Source organism: Triturus cristatus, chromosome 2_1 (genome assembly GCF_964204655.1).
Source record: "Triturus cristatus chromosome 2_1, aTriCri1.1, whole genome shotgun sequence".
NCBI lineage: Eukaryota > Metazoa > Chordata > Amphibia > Caudata > Salamandridae > Triturus > Triturus cristatus.
Window position 1 is genome coordinate 1,174,420,416 of NC_140581.1, and position 15,292 is coordinate 1,174,435,707.

The window sequence follows — 15,292 nt, forward strand, 5'->3', positions numbered from 1 at the left end:
AGATTTACAGGTTGACTGACCAGGTCAGAGTCAGCATCAAAGAGGAGGTCTCCAATATGTTGGTGTTAGGGGTGCTGGAGTTCTCCAACAGTCCTTGGGCCAGCCCAGTGGTCTTGGTCCCAAAGGTGCTGCTCCAGGTGCCACTCCAGAACTGCAGTTTTGTGTGGACTACCGTGGGCTCAATGCTGTCACCAGGACTGACGCACACCCCATCCCTGGCGCTGATGAGCTCATTGATCGGTTGGGAGCTGCCAAGTTCCTCAGTACGTTTGATTTGACGTCTGGGTACTGGCAGATTGCCTTAACCAAAGGGACCAAGGAGAGATCAGCATTCTCAACCCCCGAGGGGCATTACCAGTTTTGGGTGATGCCCTTTTGGTTGAAGAATGCCCCTGCCACCTTTCAGAGGTTGGTCAACCAGGTGTTGGCTGAACTGGAGGATTTCAGGGCCGCCTACCTGGACGACATTGCAGTGTTCAGTTGAAGCTGGGAAGAGCACTCTGGGAAGTGTTGATGGCTCTGCAGAGGGCAGGCTTCACGGTCAAGGCCAGTAAGTGCCAGATGGGGCAGGGCTCTGTGGTGTACTTGGGACACAGCGAGATAGCGGCCAGGTGGCGCCCCTATAGCCCAAGATTGACACCATTCTGGCTTGGGAACCCCCCCAAGACCCAGACCGAGATGAGAACCTTTTTAGGTCTCACCAGTTACTACAAGAGATTTGTTAAGGGCTATGGCACCCTTGTTGCCCCCTTAACAGAGCTGACTTCCAGGAAGCAGCCCAGGAAGGTGATCTGAACTGATGCCTGCCAGAAAGCTTTTGATACCCTCAAGGGATATGTATGGAGAACAAGGGAACCCCTCACAAATGTGACCTGGGGTAGAAGATAGTTCACAAGGACAATGGTCTGGTGAGGTCAGAGATCCTCATGTAGCGGAGCTACAGTTATTGATTTGGAAAAACAATTCAATGGTATTGGTAATACGTAGAACTCAATTAGAAAACGTATGCAAGGACACAAGAGAGTAGAGGAAGGCATCACATTTTATTCAACATCATAAAATGGAGTCGCTTCCATTCCTACCATTTTCTCATTTTGCGACAGTGTATATTGTATATACAGTGCTCACACATACAAAAGTGAGGGTGCGTGAAGTGAAGTGCTTAGTGACAATAAAAACATTTCATCGCATTGACAAGCAGATCAAAGGAACACAATTGGTTTAAGCAATTTAAAGGGAACTTTGAAATTGAGGTCGACGGCGTTTCGATCTTAGTGAGTCAAGATCATCATCAGGACGAGGTAAGTGCGAGCACGTAAGATTACGCAAGACCGTAGTGATAGAATCCAAGACCTGCACAGATGGTCGAGGAGCCCAAGATTCAGGAGAGCGTCCGTATTGGTAAGGGCACGAAGGGGAGGAGAATTCCCAAGGCGTTGTATGGACGGGAGTCAAAACCGGAGTAAAGCCGTTGACAGTCCGTGTTCTTCGGCGTGTAATTAGACCCAAGGCGTGTGATTGACCCGGGAATTGCTGCAAGTTTGCAAGAAGATATTTGGAAGTTGAATGAATCAATTCAGGAGCGCGCTGGCAGCAGTCCGGACGCCGAAGAACACGGACTGTCAACGGCTTTACTCCGGTTTTGACTCCCGTCCATACAACGCCTTGGGAATTCTCCTCCCCTTCGTGCCCTTACCAACACGGACGCTCTCCTGAATCTTGGGCTCCTCGACCATCTGTACAGGTCTTGGATTCTATCACTACGGTCTCGCGTAATCTTACGTGCTCGCACTTACCTCGTCCTGATGATGATCTTGACTCACTAAGATCGAAACGCCGTCGACCTCAATTTCAAAGTTCCTTTTAAATTGCTTAAACCAATTGGGTTCCTTGGATCTGCTTGTCAATGCGATGAAATGTTTGTATTGTCACTAAGCACTTCACTTCACGCACCCTCACTTTTGTATGTGTGAGCACTGTATATACAATATACACTGTCGCAAAATGAGAAAATGGTAGGAATGGAAGCGACTCCATTTTATGATGTTGAATAAAATGTGATGCCTTCCTCTACTCTCTTGTGTCCTTGCATACGTTTTCTAATTGAGTTCTACGTATTACCAATACCATTGAATTGTTTTTCCAAATCAATAACTGTAGCTTCGCTACATGAGGATCTCTGACCTCACCAGACCATTGTCCTTGTGAACTAACTTTGATATCCTCAAGGCAGCCATGTGGACGGCGCCCGTGCTCAAGGCACTGGACGTCTCCAAGGAATTTGTAGTGCAGACTGATGCTTCAGAGCATGGTGTGGGAGCGGTGCTCTCACAACTGAATGAAGAGGGCCTAGACCAGCCTGTAGTCTACCTTATCAGGAGACTACTCCCCAGGGAACAGAGGTGGAGTGCCATAGAAAGAGAAGCTTTTGCTGTGGTCTGGGCACTGAAGAAGCTAAGACCCTAAGGGCCCGATTCACAGAACAAACTTAAGACTAAATCCTAAACTTACTACCATTTTGGTATTCACAGAATGCACCTACTACTACTGGTATTCACAGAGTGAACTTACTACTTTTGCTATTCACAAAATGAACTTAGGACTTTTGCTATTCACAGAATCCATTTACGACCACTAAACTTACGTCCGCACTCGGGCCGGAATTTCCGCCTCCGGAGCGGACTTTCCGGGTCTGGAGCGGACTTTCCGGGTCCGGAGCGGAATACCCGCATGCGGAGCGGGAAGTCTGCTTTATGGGCGGAAAATCCGGTCACGGGCCGGAAAGTCCGCATGCGGGCCGGAAAGTCCGCTCACGGACCGGAACTTCCGATTTGGGCAAGACTACATTAACTGTGGCCATTGATCATTTGAGCCAAAGGTAAACACCTGTCCAAGTCCCTACCATCCCCCATCGTGCATCAGCTGACACACTCCAGCCAATCCTAGGTCGGCAGCACGTATAACTGCAGAGCAGACACACACACAAACCCTTACAACATGTCACTGAATGTGTTTGTTGCACTGCCCCTTGCCATGCGGCAAAACCACTTGAGGAGGAGGAGGAGGAGGAGAGCAGAGAGGATCTTCAGGCAGAGGATCAACCTATTTAGACTTTCCAGCCAAGATGTAAGGGCCAGGTACCGTTTCCCTCCAGAAGTCATCTTGGATATGGTATGTGAGTGGGAGCAGGAACTTCACTCTGTGACCTGCTGCTCCCATGCAATCCCAGCATATCTCAAGATCCTCTCTGCGCTCCATTTCATTGCCACTGGCTCTTTCCAAAGGGTCTTCAGTGACCATGTGGGCATATCCCATGCGAGCCAGTCGCGGTGCCTGCATCAGGTACTGAGATGCATCACTGCAAGATCCCACAACCACATACACATGCCACGTACACTGGCCCTGAGACAAAGGGCAGCACGAGATTTCTATCTCATTGCACAATTCCCACGTGTGCTGGGTGCAATTGATTGTACCCATGTGGCCCTTCAGCCACCCCGCCACATTGCACACATCTTCTGCAACAGACACCGATGGCATTCCATCAACCTTCAAGCTGTCTGTGATGCCAGGGGGAGGTTCATCAATGTGCATGCGGTGTTCCCAGGCAGTACCCATGACAGCTTCATATTTCGCATGTCACCTCTTGCCCGGCGGATGGCTGCGGGAGAATTTGACAACATGTGGCTACTGGGTAAGTACCAAGTGTTAGAAATGAGGGAAATGTGTTTTGCAAATGTATGAATGCCCCCCAACATAAACCATTGTACAATAAGAATCATAAAGCTACATACATGGCCCAACAGATACTGCATGTAATACAGTACAGATCATGTCCTGTGCAAGTCAAAGAGGGAAATGTAACCAACTGCCCTTTCCCCTCTCCTCAGGTGACGCTGGGTATGCACTCACCCCACATCTCCTCACCCCTTACAGGTGTGCAAACACTGTACCACAGCGTAGGTACAATCGGGCACACATACGGACTCGAGCCATCATAGAGCGCACTTTTGGTCTGTTGAAGTCGCGATTCAGATGTCTCGACCGTACAGGGGGGGTGCTGCAGTACTCCCCAGAAGTCGTGTGCAAGATCATATTAGCCTGTTGTGTCTTGCACAACATTGCCTTAGCGCATGGCTTACACATACCGCTGGAACCTCGGCTAGCTCTGAATCTGGGAAACCGGGCCATGGCACATAACCGAGGTCAGGGCATGCAAGTCCGTGAGCAGATCGTTGCCACATTTTTCACATGAGCAACCTGTAGTGGAATGGACTAAATGTGGATTGCTGTCTGTTGCCAATGATGAAACTTGGATATATACGACTGTGTCAATAAATTCCTTCCTGAGACAACTTTGCAAGCCACACTAACTGCATGTTCATCACAGCTGGTGACAGTAGTCTAAAGGTCGAGCGTGCTGCAGCTCATGTGCCCATGTCAGCGATCAGTGTAGTGGATGTCCCGAAAGAATCTATTGACGCTGATGGAAAATGATACATGTACTGAGAGACACAGCCGGACCTCATGAGGATGGGTCACTGAATCAGAAAATGCCCTAACCATAGCATTGGCGGGCCTGTGCCATCAACAGATGTCACTCACCCCCAAAAGATGCGCCTACGACGTGAGTGATGTCATGGGTGAATCAGACACCATGGGGCAGATGAATACGCCCCGTGCACCACTTTTGCGCCTCCGTTGCGCAGCGGCGGCGCCGACACAGCGCCATGCTGCTTGCTATTTACAACGTGACGCATCTAGGGAGATGCGTCACGTTGTCAAGCTTGCGCCACATGTGGGTGTACCTGCACAGGGGGGGGGCCCTCTGGCACAGGAATGCCTCCGAAAAGTGGCTGAGTGAAATCCACAAGATTTCACTCTGACACATTTCAGGCCATGCTGCGTCAAAGCCCTGCGCCTGCTTGAAGCAGGCTTAAGGATTGACGCAGCATGTCAGGGATAGGGGCACCCCGAGCCGTGCTGGAGCTGTGTGGCGGTTGAGACGCAACTCCAGCAATGCGCCAACCTTACGCCGGCCAGATGCGTCACGCATCTGCTTGTCCTTGCGCCACGATGCACGGCCTTGTGAATGCGGCGCTTCTGCGGTGGTGCAAGGGAACACTTGCGTGACGCATCTCCCATGGCACATCCCTGCTGATCTGCAGGGATGTGCCAGGGAACATAAATCTGCCCCCATGTGTCTGTGATATAGCCACACTTCTCCACCCCAATGTTACGTAACACATCACACAACTCTGCTACTGAGCACCCAATATGGACTACATGTACCATGATGCAAAGCATGAGAAAGTGAAACAGGGGTTTCATGTTGTGTCAGCCCCCCCGCCCATTAGTGCAGAAATGTCTTTAAATGGTCTCTTCCCCCTCTTGTTACATTTTAATAATGCACACATGCACTGTCTTTTCTTTTTTATCCACAACAGAACAGCAGGATGGCAGTAGATTACATTCATGATTGGGGATGGATATGGATGAATACAAAATGGCTGCCATATATTTCCTGTGATGTATTTCCTGCCTCCCACTCCCTGTCAAACATATCCTGTATTAAAAAATCAGTTCCGGGTCATTTTCGGAGTTTACGGCACAAAAGCGGAAGTCCAGATCACGGAGCGTACGGCGCGTGAGCGGACCCTCCGCTCCGGAATCGGAAACTGCGCTCGCGGGTCGTAAACTCCGAAAATGACCCGGAACACATTATTTCAGTCAGGAAATGTTTTACAGGAAGTTGGAGGCAGGAAATACATCACAGGAAATAGTTGGCAGCCATTTTGTGTTCATTCTGAGTCATCCTCACTCACAGATCAGATCCTCTAACAGCCTGCTGCTCCCATCATACTTATTATCCCCATAATGGCGGAGGGTTATGAAGAGAAGGCACCCCCTTTCACTGAAAGTGAGTTAGACATCTTGGCTGAGGGGGTGCTGGGCAAATATCCTCAGCTATATGGGGACCCTGAACACCAGCTGAGCAATGCAGCCCGGGCCAGGCTGTGGGCCAACATTGGGGAGTGCTGCAGTGCAGTGGGAGTCCACACCAGGAGTGCGAGGGCATGCCGCAAGCGCTGGGAGGACCTGAAACGGTGGTCCCGGCACAAGGCTGAGGAGATGGTGGGCCAGTCCTCCCAGCACCATGTGCATCGTCCTTGCCTATCCCCACTGTACAGGAGGGTCCTGCGAGCAGCTTGGCCGACCCTCCATGCTCAGCTGGAGGAGCATGAGCAGCAGGGACATGGTAAGTGCATCATAAGCCAAATGTGTCTGGGAGTATGATGTGAGTGAAACAGTGCTGTACCATTGTGTGTCCGATGCTTCCATTCACTGATTCTGTGTCCATGCAGCAGTCACCAAGCATAAAAAGGCACACTGTGGCATATGGGCTGTACAGGGCAGAGTGCATTTTGGGAGTTGTAGTTTCGTCATGACAACTGGCTAAATGGATCTGATAGCTAGGGGTATACCCAACTATTACACCATCCATCATCTGGCTAAAGTGAACACAATATAGGAAGAAACGTGGTATGGAGGAAAAGATATAACTATATTTGTGAACAAGGACACATTTCATGATCCTTTCACATGTGATTGAATTCACTTCTCATTTTCTTTGTATTTGTGCTGAGCATATACAAAAACATATATTTACAAAACATAACCTCTGCACATATGACACAAGTACGCTACTGTCCTAAACATTAATTTTCTATTGTGGCTCCCCCCTTCAATAGTGTGGACAACCCCAGAGGGCATATACATTGCATGAGAAGTATCAATGTCCCCATAAATTCTAAGGCAATGCAATGCTAAGGCTACGCGAGTTTGTTCAGGAGAGCACTATCTGCAGCATACGCTGCAGATAGTGCTCTCCTGAACAAACTCGCGTAGCGAGAGTTAGCACCGATAGATGCGGAAGAGCTATCAAGGAGAGGCTAGAGAAGCAAGCGTGTAATCACGACGGAAGAAATCTTGACTTTAGTACACGAACAGGGGGCCCAGCTGACTTTTCAATAAAGAGATGGAATAGGGCGTGGATCCCCTGCGTCCCGCTCCGGGCTATTGTACAGTACTTACGCTTGGTATGCTGAGTAGAGGGACCAGCCTAAGATTGCTGCGGTTATCCTTGTCCTGAAGAGGCCAAAAGGAATTGATTGGCTGAAACACGCCCGCGTCGACATTTTGGTTTTACAGAGGGACCCATAAGAATTTGATTGTGTTGGGATTCAACAACCTTGCATTGCCTTAGAATTTATGGGGACATTGATACTTCTCATGCAATGTATATGCCCTCTGGGGTTGTCCACACTATTGAAGGGGGGAGCCACAATTGAAAATTAATGTTTAGGGCAGTAGCGTAGTTTTGTTATATGTACAGAGGTTTGGTTTGGTAAATATATGTTTTTGTATATGCTCAGCACAAATACAAAGAAAATGAGAAGTGAATTTAATCACATGTGAATGGATAATTAGAAGTGTCCTTGTTCGAATATATTTGTATATCCTTTCCTCCATACCACGTATCTTTAGAAACTGGCTAAATGAGCCATAATAGTGCATTAATACTGAAATCTGCTCCTCCCGCACCACTACAATTGGCACTAGGAAATCATGTGTGCATTGGATGAGCAATGGTACAGACACTGTCCAGTGTGAGCATGGCAGGCCAAAGGGCATTGGATGCTATGACTTGCATTGCATTTGTAGAGTTTGGGCATCACTCCTAAGCGCTTCTAAATTTGCTAGGGGTGTCCACTGACAGACGTCTCACCCTCAGTGGGCTTTTTGACATTTCACATGTACAGGTAGCTGTCACAACTATCCCCCACTGTTCAGCGGTGTACTGCATTACCATATCAGTCACCAAAGACAATATGTGCCACTGGATAGTCAGATCATGTGTGGGGACAGCCCAAGGCTAGACTCGCAATGTAGCTACACAAATAGCCCAGAGCCTCAGTGGATGTGTGACCCCCATTCCCCACTTGTCTTGTCCCATACAATGACACAAAGCAGCTGACACTTGTCCAGACCTTAAATAGCGCCGACTCCCTAGGAATGGCCAAAAATCCGAAAAATCTGGACTCTTCATGTTCTCCATTGGTGGACTGCTTTTGGAACCTGCACATGTAGCAGTGGCAGGACACACAGATCACCAGAATGCCAGGTTGAGGGTTGGGCAATACAGTTGTGTAAGCCACAAACATCCACGTGAGATGGCCATGTCAGACTAAATACAGTAAATGACAGTGAACATACACGTAATGTCAGCTCATAGACGGTGACAACTATAGAGTGTGATCAGAGGAAAATAAGTCTGAGCTTGGCTCCTCTATGTATGTGTCTCGTCCTGCATGACACGACCATGACATTATGATTTTGCTTACATTTCTGCAGGAACAGCTGGCGAAACGGAAGGGCAGCAGGACCAGGTCCGGAGCAAGAGGCCACCAGTGCGGCGGCGGCTACACCCTCTTTCCACCAGCGAGGATGAGGAGGATGAGGAGGGACCCTCAACATCAAGAGACAAGGGGATTGCGCCCACCCGGACTGACAAGGGACACCCTGATGCTGGTGCTTCATCCCGGGTGGAGGCTGAAGACATTGAAGGGGGGGGGGGGTGAACCCGACACCTCGGACCATGATGTGTTGGGAAGCTACTCTCCCCATGACACTTCACCTGTGGGCCTTGAAGAGGTGTCCTTGGGGCAGGCCAACACACAACCTGGGCCTGCCATCAGCCCCTCCCTACCTCTAGAGATCCCCACGCCATCGGGGGCTCCAGCTGAATCCCCTGCAACAAGTCCCCCTCATCGTCGCCGCCAGCCTCACAACATCATTGGCTCCGGACCTCAGTCACCACATCCCTCCTGTCCCCCCCAGGCCCCTCCCGGTGTTGTTCCTCCTGTGGCTGTGCCAGTGGACTTGATGTGGATGTGTGAGGGTCAGCCAGACATGTCCGCTCGCATCCAGCTACAAGTGTGTATGGAGGTACGCATGATGCGAGAGGACATGCTCCGATGTATGGCCACCCTCGCCACCAGCATCAATTCACTGACCACAGCCATGTCGTCTGTTGTCTCCCCAATCCCTTCCCATACCACCGTCAATGTCTCCCCCTGTCCGTTGCCCCACACTGTTTCCCCCCGTACTCCTCGTGTGTCACGAACACATGTGGTGCCTGTTACTGCACCTGCCAGACATGTGCCTGCGTCGGACTCAGAGGATCTGGACATTGTGGTCCTAAAGGATGACCAGAAGGAGACTTGACTTTTTCTCGGAGAAATTGACGTGAACAATTATTTCAGTTTCCCCTTGTAAATAGACTGTTTTCCCTGACGCTCCCTGACGTGTTATATTTTTGTTGCCCCACCCCAATCCAGGTTCCATTCTCCCTCTGCATCAAGACCATCATTTGTTTTCCTTCCTCCCTTCCAAACGGACGGTTGTTCTGCTGAATCCTAAATATATTTGAGGAATCCTACTTACTTCTACTTGTTTGTCTTCATTTAGAATGTCGGGTTCTGAATCAGCGTTACAACAAACAATTGATGGACGGAATGCTGACAATGCAGACATTCTCCCCCAGTCAAGAGATCTGGGTTAAATCCATCGTTCTTTTGCCCACTACGCCACCCCAGTTCAGACATGGCCATATGCAAATCAGTCTTGACCCTGTGCCTCATGGGAACAGTCCAGCCCGAACTGCCAAGCCATGTCTTCCCTGGACCGGAATCAAGCATCCTAGGACCGGTTTCTGGCTATCAGCCGTCATCAGCCAGGATAGCTTGACTCCAGTGGCGTAGTGAGCACGGGACCCACGTCTGGGCATACCCATCCCACTTAGGGCGAAAAGCGTTACAACAAACAATTGATGGACGGAATACTGACAATGCAGACATTCTCCCCCAGTCAAGAGATCTGGGTTAAATCCATCGTTCTTTTGCCCACTACACCACCCCAGTTCAGACATGGCCATATGCAAATCAGTCTTGACCCTGTGCCTCATGGGAACAGTCCAGCCCGAACTGCCAAGCCATGTCTTCCCTGGACCGGAATCAAGCATCCTAGGACCGGTTTCTGGCTATCAGCCGTCATCAGCCAGGATAGCTTGACTCCAGTGGCGTAGTGAGCACGGGACCCACGTCTGGGCATACCCATCCCACTTAGGGCGAAAAGCGTTACAACAAACAATTGATGGACGGAATGCTGACAATACAGACATTCTCCCCCAGTCAAGAGATCTGGGTTAAATCCATCGTTCTTTTGCCCACTACGCCACCCCAGTTCAGACATGGCCATATGCAAATCAGTCTTGACCCTGTGCCTCATGGGAACAGTCCAGCCCGAACTGCCAAGCCATGTCTTCCCTGGACCGGAATCAAGCATCCTAGGACCGGTTTCTGGCTATCAGCCGTCATCAGCCAGGATAGCTTGACTCCAGTGGCGTAGTGAGCACGGGACCCACGTCTGGGCATACCCATCCCACTTAGGGCGAAAAGCGTTACAACAAACAATTGATGGACGGAATGCTGACAATGCAGACATTCTCCCCCAGTCAAGAGATCTGAATCAGGACACATATTTGGTGAGTCATCTGCTATGCACATAATGGCTTGTTGCAATGAAGGGTTACACTTGTAACTGTGTCACACACACACATACCTTCTCACATCTCGAGGCCACCTACATCGTTACACAGGATATGAGACACAACAGAGTTCTTTGTTTTGAGGTCTTTATTTGGTGAACACACAATCACGTGGTTACATAGTCCTGGGTTCCTGTCACCGGGGATCGAGCTTGCGACGTCGCAATTTGGGGTGGGTGGACCGCTCGGAGTGCTCAGCTCTGGCTCGCCGCCTACGTGGAGGTGGGTACTGTCCAAGGGACTGTCCAGGGTCATCTACATGTGCTGGTGCAGGTGGTGTGTGCACACTTGATGGTTGTGCCTGGACAAGGGCCGGTTGTGCAAGTGGTGGGAGTGCCTGTACAGGGGGTGGTGGTGGTTGTGCAGGTGGTGGGAGTGCCTGTACAGGGGGTGGTGGTGGTTGTGCAGGTGGTGGGAGTGCCTGTACAGGGGGTGGTTTTGGTTGTGCAGGTGGTGGGAGTGCCTGTACAGGGGTTGTTGGTGGTTGTGCAGGTGGTTGGAGTGCCTGTACAGGGGGTGGTTTTGGTTGTGCAGGTGGTGGGAGTGCCTGTACAGGGGTTGTTGGTGGTTGTGCAGGTGGGGGCAGTGCCTGTACAGGGGTTGATGGTGGTTGTGCAGGTGGCGGGAGTGCCTGTACAGGGGTTGGTGGTGGTTGTGCAGGTGGTGGGAGTGCCTGTACAGGGGTTGGTGTTGGGAGTGCCAGTTCAGGCCGCTGGTGTGGATGTCTCCCTTTGCTCTGTTGGTGTGCAGTTGGTACAGGTGTGGGGATGTGCTGTCCTGTGGGCAGATATGATGGCTCCCCTCCCTGCGTTGACCGTGAAGGGAAAGGTTGGCTCACTCTCAATATGCCCTCCATCATCTTCATGGCCAAGGCATGGTGTCTTGCACTCTCTTCCCTTTGGATGGATAGCATGTCTCGCATATTTCTGGACATGTCCTGCCAAGTCCTATCCATCCTATCCAACACTTGGCTCAGCCTCTCCACCGCCTGAGGGAAGTGGACCATGTCCTGCAGGGAGTCCGACATGTCGGACAGGGTAGCCCCTATGGCACTAATGTCCTGCCTCACATCGCTCTGCTGATGGTAGAAGTCCTGCTCCCACTGGCCATCACAGCCAGGTGCAGGCCCTCTCTGCAGCTGTCTGCCATGGATGGGATGAGCAGGTCCTACAGCAGGGGGGGGTGGTGGCAGGTGGGAGCCTGTGGGCAGGTGAATGGTGCCCAGGGGATTCCGGCAGCACAACAGGGCTGGTACTACCCCCAGATGGTGGAGAGGATGGCAGGGATACACTGTCTAGGGAAGAGTGGGTAGGGGAACCACCATGTTGGTCCTGGACGTGAGGACTGTGAGGGAGTGATGTCTGTGTTGTGATGCGTGGGTGCTGTGGCTGGTTTGCTCGAGTCTGGGGACAGGCCATGGTATGCTTGGGAGGAGGCTGACGGACGTTGCTTGGCAGAGGAGTTGATGCCCTGACCGATTTAGCCAATCTGGCACAATAGCGCGCATTGGCATCTTCATCGTCATCAGACATGTAGTCCTCATCATCCACCAAGTAGACGTCCTCAGGAAATTCATCCTCCTCCTCCTGAGCAGTGCTTGCAGCCGACATCACAGCTTGGAGGATCAGGGGATTCTCCCCTCTGATTCCCCGTCGGCCCGCACTGGTCATAGGCCTGTCATCCTCGTCATCAGCATCCCCTGGAACAGAGGTTGCAACCGTATTAGGGATTCACCTGGTATAACATGTGGTGCAACACAAGGGTTTGTATTAACTGTACTTTGCATCAACAGATGAGGATCATGTGACCTGTGTAGGGTACCACCACAAATTACAGCTCACACCATAGCACTGAGGTGTTACACAGATACAGGCAAACTCACCAGCTCCAGCCACAACTCTCTGTCCCTTGGTGTTCCCCCCTAGTGTCACCTGCTGGACCTGTCTCCTCACGGCTTTTGTAGGCCTAGCTGTCCCTGAACCAGCAGCTGTAGAGGGAAGTGACAACATTCTCAATTATCTGCATCACCAATTGTCAGACAGGCACATGACACTCCTGATTTGTATTTCACTTTGTACACAACAACTGCTGATTACATGCAGAGGGGAATCAGGATCTCTGTCATGGCTTTGGAGTCGAAGCCAGTGACGCACCTCATGCCAGAATTACCTGAAGGTAGGTGCGCGATGGTTTCAACGCTGCAGCCAGGCTGTCATTCAGTCCCCGGGATGGTGCACGCTGCTGTGGTGTAATCCGGTCAGCAGCTGTGATAAGACATACAGGTCTATATTTTGCAACCACAGATGGTAGCTCTGAGCCAACATGTCATTCTCAATGACCATTTGTGGGTAATCCAGAACAATGTGCAGCATGTTTAGGTCCTGAACTTTACATTTGGGCACCTGCTCACATGCAGCAGTTGCCAGCCGTTTCCTCCACACAGTAGTGACATCAATAAGATGACACATCAACAGACACCTCATGCTAGAATTACCTGAAGGACGGGTGCGCGAGGGTTGAACTGCTGCAGCCAGGATGTCATTCAGTCCCCGGGATGGTGCACGCTGCTGTGGTGTCATCCGGTCAGCAGCTGTGATAAGACATACAGGTCTATATTTTGCAACCACAGATGGTAGCTCTGAGCCAACATGTCATTCTCAATGACCATTTGTGGGTAATCCAGAACTATGTGCAGCATGTTTAGCTCCTGAACTTTACATTTGGGCACCTGCTCACATGCAGCAGTTGCCAGCCGTTTCCTCCACACAGTAGTGACATCAATAAGATGACACATCAACAGACACACATGTATGAGAAGATAACTGATAGGAAGGGATAAATGACCCGGATTCCTCCCCATTACACTGCTTTCACCTTTGCCATTCAGACTTACATATTTCCAGAGTCTCATGTTGTTTGTTGTCAAGTCAGAAAGGGTTTCATGTGTGAGATTAGCAATAGTCAGGGACATGATGTTGCTCATTTGTGCTTCCCCACGCATGAAGTCACACATATTTGTATGAGAGAACACAGATGTCTTATGTCCATCCTTTGAGTGTCCTCTCTTTGCGTACTCTATTTCCCAGATCATGGTACTACTTAGCTGACGACGATTGGTGTCTTGTACAGCAGACATCCAAACCTCATATGTCAAATACTCACCTATACATGTGAATACAGTAGGAGAGGAGACAAGCAGAATGTAACATTTGGTTTATACTCACACATTGCGGATAGGCTGAGAGGCTTTGATGCCTTCTGCCTGCACTGGATTTGCGTGTTGCTCTTCAGCCTAGTCATTTAGCAGGTGTAACTGCATGAAGATTCACCTTAGCAGCCCCTACATTCATCTCAAAGGTACAGTACTGGCATCAGTGTTGGCCTCAGCCATGCTATTTTCATCATGGTGTTTCCTATCATTGAATTGCAAGCCGGTTGTGTTTTGGTCACTTCATATGACTCATGGTACTATTGAATGTCCATTCTGCACTCACTTGGCATACATTTTGTGTCATCCTTTCATTAGCCACCAGGGTCTGATCTTGCATGGGTTCAAATGCCATATGTGAGCATATTGTGATGCAGGACAACAGTGTTGTAATACACATACAACATACGGCGGACGTGAAAGGCACATTTCATAAGCAGTCAGCCTGATATATTCTTGGGTTCCCCTCCCTTGTCCCAGCACCGGAACAGTTTGTGGGCCCTGAACAGATGTCACAGCCAACCTTGTAGCAGAAGTCAGTGTGTGTCTTTGATTCTGGGAGGACCTCGTTGTACCTACAATGATAAGTGTGTTTTGCTACTTTACATTCCTGCAGCCACATGTGATGCATTAGATTTCTGGCACAAAGGATGAGCACAAGCAGTTGTGGGCACCAGCGTCGCTGAAGTGTGTTATACGTAATTTCATGATTGCTCCCACATGACTTCGAATGGGCCCACTACCTGGATGCAACCAATATCACGATGACATGTCTACGGATCCTGATGTGAGGTCCACTATCGTGTTTTGTTGATGGGCAACACAAAAGCCAGACAATGTAAGTGGTACATGACCAGCTGTGTGGACTGGGAATTTGATCTTTATTGGAAACATTCAAAGTTGGACAGTGTATGCATTGTCAATACTAATGACACTGGGATCTCACTTGTTCATCATTGCCATATTTCAGTCAATTAGTTTGATTGATTACGTCTACAGACACCATTACAACATAGTGGGGACACCCTTTTGAGTAGTTGTGGCACTCGATAACAGGATTGGATTGCCAGGTCTGGGGCTGTTGCTGAAAAACATGTCATGTTCCGCAATTACGAAGGTTTGATGAGCCAAGACATGTAATATATTGTCTTCAGCTGTTCACAATTATAATTAGCTAAAGGTGGATGTCCATTGACAACTCCAATAGTAATGCAGCTATTTGTTCATCTCTGGTTGACTTTCATATGTGGGCACTATATGTCCCTCGGTCACTCCTGACAATGTATGCATTTTGACAATCTCCTGGCCACTTTGACTTACCAGTCGGTGAGGGTGTATGGTGGCGATTCCTCCCAGTCGATGCAGGGACCTCTGCTGCGGCAGTTGTCTGTGCTCTGGCTGAATGTGTCAATGGG